At 38.5% G+C, this 6000-nt stretch overlaps 1 protein-coding gene across 1 annotated transcript in view; it reads right to left on the reverse strand.

Annotated features, from left to right (window-relative positions):
• Window positions 1-184, reverse strand: part of EXT2 (exostosin glycosyltransferase 2) — a 76153-nt gene extending 75969 nt beyond the window's left edge. The window contains exon 1 of the mRNA XM_034417409.3: window positions 89-184. The gene's annotated coding sequence lies outside the window, so the exon portion shown is untranslated. The remainder of the gene's footprint in view (window positions 1-88) is intronic.
• Window positions 185-6000: the final 5816 nt, after the last annotated feature.

Raw genomic sequence — 6000 nt, forward strand, 5'->3', positions numbered from 1 at the left:
TCCCGACCTCTGAGAAACCGGGTTAGAAGCACGGTCCGTAAGAGCCGGGCCCAGAGCAACCTCGAGTCGCCGGGGATACTTCTCTCACCTGCGGACCTTCCGCCCGACGGAGGCTCGGCGGAGGGGACCGCGATGGGCAGACGTCCCCCTCGACCCCTCCGTCTTCGCCAGCCACGGCCGACGCTTCCGGCTTCCGGCTGAGCATGACGTTATTTCCGGCGCGCATTCAGTTCCCCCGTGAGTGACAGCGTCTCGAGATCTGGAAGCCGCCTAGGCTTGTTTAAAGTCGACTGCAACGAGCGGAGGGGGGCGGGGAGGGAGGGCCAAGAGGAAGGGCACGTTATCGAAAGATTACGTCAGAGATTTTTCCCGCCCTTGCAGCGACCCAGCCACCACCCCTCAGAGGTCGCTACCGAAAGAGGGCAAACGCTAGATTTAGGGGATATGTGTGTGTAGTGTTATGTACATAAGCAGTTGTCTTAAGTAGTGCCGGTATTTGGAACATTTGCCGCCAAAAGTATAATTACACTGTGTACACACAGGCAGTTATCAGGCCATATTGGTCGGGAAAGGTAATCCAGTTGTATCCGTTTTAAAATATATGTATTTTACACACATACAATATTATAATTATATATATATATATTTAATACATTTATATATTTAATACAATTATATATATATTACAATATATACAATATTATTTATTTATTTATTAGTTCGATTTATATGCCGCCCTTCTCTGGAGACTCAGGGCGGCTTACAATGCATTAAGCAATAGCCTTCATACTTTTGTATATACCTGCTTAGTAGGGCTTTTCTATCGAGGCACCTGGTCTACCCCAACATGTGCGAAGGAGCATACTGCTTCCCTTTCGCCTTTCAGCTCCAATCCCAGGAGCCCTCAAGCAGTCGCATTCACAACAAACATTTTTTATATCAAATTTATATTTCGCTGATAAAAAAATAAAGGGAGACTAGTATAGATCTGTTTCAAGCTATTTACCTCAGCCCAAGTTCGAATCCGAGTAAAGGTATGGCTAGTTGATGAGAGCTAAATAGCTTGAAATAGATCTAACCTAGTCTCTCTTCATTTCTTTATCAGCGAAATATAAATAAGTGTGTGTGTGTGTGTGTGTGTGTGTGTATTTTTCCTTTTCGTAGGCTTTATGTGTATTTCTCTTTAGCCAGGTTCTTCCTACGTAAACCAAGATTTTTATGCAGCCCTAGTTCAGTGAAATCACAATCCACTAGTTTCTAGGCTTTTTACACACACACACACACACACACACACACTTGATAACTGCTTGTATGTACACAAAGTGCAATTGTTCCAAAGGTGCTTTTTCAGGAGGCAACTGGACTTTGTTTGTTTTTTTCTTTGAAGACATTGCGCTTCTCATCCAAGAAGCTTCTTCAGCTTTGACAGGATAGTGGGGAATGGAAGGATTGGGACAACTATGACCTGGATGACTGAGAATCTCTACATACATTTGCTATACAATTGGGGATGAACATTTTGAATGGTGTGGGAGCAAGAATAGATTTCTGGATTAAAATTGCAGACTACAGGATCCCAGGTGACCTGAGGACACAGATAAACCTCCAAGTGCTTCAACTATCCTCTAAAAAGATGCAAATGACCAGCTGTCTGCAAGGAATATAAATCCTTCCATTCTCCACTATCATGTCATAGCTAAAGAAGCTTTCCTGGATGAGATGCGAACCGTCTTCAACGGGAAAAAAACCAAAGTCCAGTTGCTACCTGAAAAAGCACCTTTAGGACAATTGCATTTTGTGTATACACAAGCAATTATCATGCCATATGTGGTCAGGAAGGAGAATCCAGTTGTGTCTGTTTTCTTAATATATATATATATTATATTATATTATATATATATATATATATATATATATATATATATATATATATATATATATATATATATATATATATATATATATATATATATAATATTATATTATATTATATATATATATTATATATTGGTAATAGGGAGCCAGAGAAAACTGGACCGTTAACACACATTCAGGCTGCAGCTAGTATAATGAAGCATGACCCACAACTTCTAAACTGATAATAAAGGCCCGAAGATGATAAGGTAGAGAGCTTGTCGAAACGTTGCCTAACCTTAAAGTGTTCATTAGGATTTCAGCCAGAGTTTTTGAAAGACCTTAAAAAGGTGTTTGTTTGGGAATTTAGAGGATTTAGGGAAAAAGAGGAGAGTTCAAGATTTTAAAAAGCTCTATTTAACTAGGGAATTGTAATAAAAGAGATACTATTAATTGTATATTGTGTTGAAAGCAGAAATGGTTAAGTTGTGGTTTGGAGGAATATATGGGGGAAATTATTTGGTTTATTATTATTGGTAAATATAATTAACTGATTTGTAAGAAATTGGATTGCATGGAAATAATTGGAATATTCATGTTCATATTGATTAATATACAAAAAAAGGTAGTTATATAACTAATTGATTTATATTAAAATGTTGAATTTATATTAAACAACTGTAATATTACATAATTAACCAATGTGAGGATGGATATAAAAATAGATGACAATGGGAAGGGGTATAATATAGAATAGAAGGGAAAAATTGAATTTGATTAAGATTAGAAATGAGGATGAAGGGTAATATTGTTTTTTTAAAAGAAATAGATGAGGAATAAATATGGCAAAAAGGACATATAGAAATTGTAAATTTAATTGAAATGACTAAACACTGTTTAAATTTGTGAACCGGCCAAATACTCTGTTCAAAGAAAATACATTGTATGTTTGTATGTGTGTTTCTAATTATTGCTATTTATTCATATTTGTTCTCTTTTATTCTTTAAAGTTTAACAATTCATTCTTTATCTTAATATCTTTATATTTGTTTGGGATTGGCTTTCTTCCCTTTCATCTTTTTTATTGTACAGCAATCTTTCTCCTCAAACCTACCACCCCTCTCTTTTCTTTCCTTCTTACTTTCTCTTCCTCCCCCTCTTCTTCTCCTCCCTACTTCCTCTTCCTTTCTCCTTCTCCTCCTCTCTTCCTCCCTCTCTTATCCTCACTCCTACTCTAATTTCCCTTCCCTTCCTTCATCCCTCTCTATTGCTGTATCCTTTTATGCATATGGACTACTCAGAGGGCTGAAAAAGTTATTTCTGACTGGTCCTCGCACTTTTGACCAGTCCTCGAATTTACGACTGTCCTCACATTTTACCATGGTGAAGAGAAGCAGTTGTGAAATGAGTGACACGGGTTGTTAAGAATGCTACAATGAGCATAAATGATGACCAGTCATAAGTGCGAAGACCGATCAAAAGTGCGAGGACCTGTCAGAAATCACTTTTTTCAGCCCTCTGGGTAGTCCTTTTGTGCACATGGACTACTCAGAGGGCTGAAAAAGTTATTTTTGACTGGTCCTCGCACTTTTGACCAGATCTCGAATTTACGACTATCCTCACATTTTACGTTTTTTGCCCTATCTTATCACCATGGTGAAAAGAAGCAGTTGTGAAATGAGTGACATGGTTGTTAAGAATGCTGCATGGGCATAAATGTGAGGATGGTCATAAGTGTGAGGACCAGTCAAAAGTGTGAGGACCTGTCAGAAATGACTTTTTTCAGCCCTCTGAGTAATCCCTATACACATAGCCATGGCCACCCGGTCACATGACCAGCTAGCCACACCCTCCCAGTCACATGATGTCCAAGCCACGCCCACAAAATAAGCCATACCCTCGGAACCGGTAGTAAAAAAATTTAGAACCCACCCCTGGTTGGGGGTCACCACAACATGAGGAACTGTATTAAAGGGTCGCGGCATTAGGAAGGTTGAGAACCACTGAATTAGAGTAATTTTGATTTTTAAAACAGTCACAATCTCTTTAAGGAATTTTTGCAGCATGCACAGCCATATTAGGTTTGAAAGCTAGGTGAGTGACTTTGGGCCAATCACCCTGTCATTTTATTTATTTATTTATTTATTTATTGGTTCGATTTATATGCTGCCCTTTTCCGGAGACTCAGGGCGGCTTACAAGGTGTTAAGCAATAGCCTTCATACTTTTGTATATACCTGCTTAGTAGGGCTTTCAGGGCCCCCCTAAGCGGTGTTCTTTTTTATACAAAGTCAGCTTATTGCCCCCAGGTCCTCATTTTACCTACCTCGAAAGGATGGAAGGCTGAGTCAACCTTGAGCCTGGTGAGATTTGAACTTGCAGTAATTGCAGGCAGCTGGTGTTACTTAACAGTGCTTTAGTCTGCTGTGCCACCAAGGCTCTTATACCATATGTCATAGCACAAACCACTTCCCAGGGTTGTTGTAGAGAAAATAGGAAGCAGGAATATTGGATATGTTTGCTGCCTTGAATTGACCAATATTTTTAAAAAGGTGGGATAAAAATATGGCTAATTATTATTCTTATAGTTGCTCACACAGCCAGATGTTTAGACTGAATTTGACATTTTTATCCACCTATTGAATCCTTCCTAAGGATCTGGGTTAGGCAGATGTCCAATGATGTTAACATTATTGTCATAGGATATAAGCTGTTCCAAGTAAAGCTGCCTTTTGCAATTGACCAATTTGATTTCGTCAATACAAATGGTGTTCAAGTGATGCTCCAATTGTTTTGGGATTACCTCCAAGGCACCTATTACTATTGCTATTATCTTTGTTTTTTTTGTTTTGTTTTTTTGCCGTAGTTCTATTTTCAAGTGTTTATGATATATGCCAATATAATAGTTTTAGACAAATCTATAATGTGGCACTTTTAGTATTGTAATCTTGCCCAGACCTCAAAAATTGTAAAAGTTATAGGAAAAGGAACTAAGATTGAGTAACATATCTATAAAGAAAGATTACCGTAGAGGCATTAACCCTCACCCTTAGCCAGTAGTACTGAGTAAGTGGGCATGATGTAAATATATATAGAATTATGTATATAGAATTAGCCACTTGGCTACGAAAAAAAAAGTGTTCCCCCTAGTATAATTCAGGCTTTCTTTAAAAATTCTTTAAAATTACTTTTTAACCATATCTTCACAGTAAGACAAATTACACTCCCTGAAGTGTTAAAATAGCAAATGTGGGATTTGTAGAGCCTAGAGTTGCAACGGTGCAGGCAGATTGCAGTGATCTTTTGTTTAACAAGCAACAGAGACATAACACATTCTAATAATTCACAACTTCCATTCAGACTGTTTGGTCTACAATTTGCTTCTCTGTTTGGCCTTTTCCCTAACATTAAGTCTCTGCCATCTATTTTTAGAAACAATGTCTCTGTCTTTCAATTTTCAGAATTTATTGCTATTTCCAGTGTCTCACATTTCAGCTGTATTGTCTAGGTCTTATCCATCACAGTAATAAACTCAGCCAATGTACTTGAAGTAAAAATAAGGGTTCAAGGTTATCATTTTGTCCATGTTTCAAAGACATCGCTTTTGAAGGCTTGGCTCCAACAGCAGAGGGCAGTGCTGTTCCACTGAAATCTAAAAATGTACAGTACATTATATGCTTGTTGAAAGAAAAACCTGGCCTGTGAGGCTTTGCAGGTACTGAAGTAGACCATCCAAAGCTAAGCAGATCAATTAGCATGCCCTTCTATGGTGACAGAAGGAGGTGCATAAATTTCTCTTGACTATCAGGATCTCACTAGTGATTAGAACTGTCTGGTTTGATTCCCCCCCCCTAATTATTTCCAAGTATGAAAAATAAGAAAGAAAAGATTTATATTCTGGTATGGTAAAAGGTTCAAGGGATGTGGAGGCTCAGTGGCTAAGATGCTGAGCTTGTCGATCGAAAGGTCGGCAGTTCAGTGGTTCGAATCCCTAGTGCCGCGTAAGGGGGTGAGCTCCCATTACTTGTCCCAGTTTCTGCCAACCTAGCAGTTCCAAAGCACGTAAAAAATGCAAGTAGAAAAATAGGAACCACCTTTAGTGAGAAGGTAACAGCATTCCGTACACCTCTGGCATTTACCAGTCACA

Source organism: Pantherophis guttatus, chromosome 1 (genome assembly GCF_059756535.1).
Source record: "Pantherophis guttatus breed Tessera chromosome 1, ASM5975653v1, whole genome shotgun sequence".
Taxonomy (NCBI): domain Eukaryota; kingdom Metazoa; phylum Chordata; class Lepidosauria; order Squamata; family Colubridae; genus Pantherophis; species Pantherophis guttatus.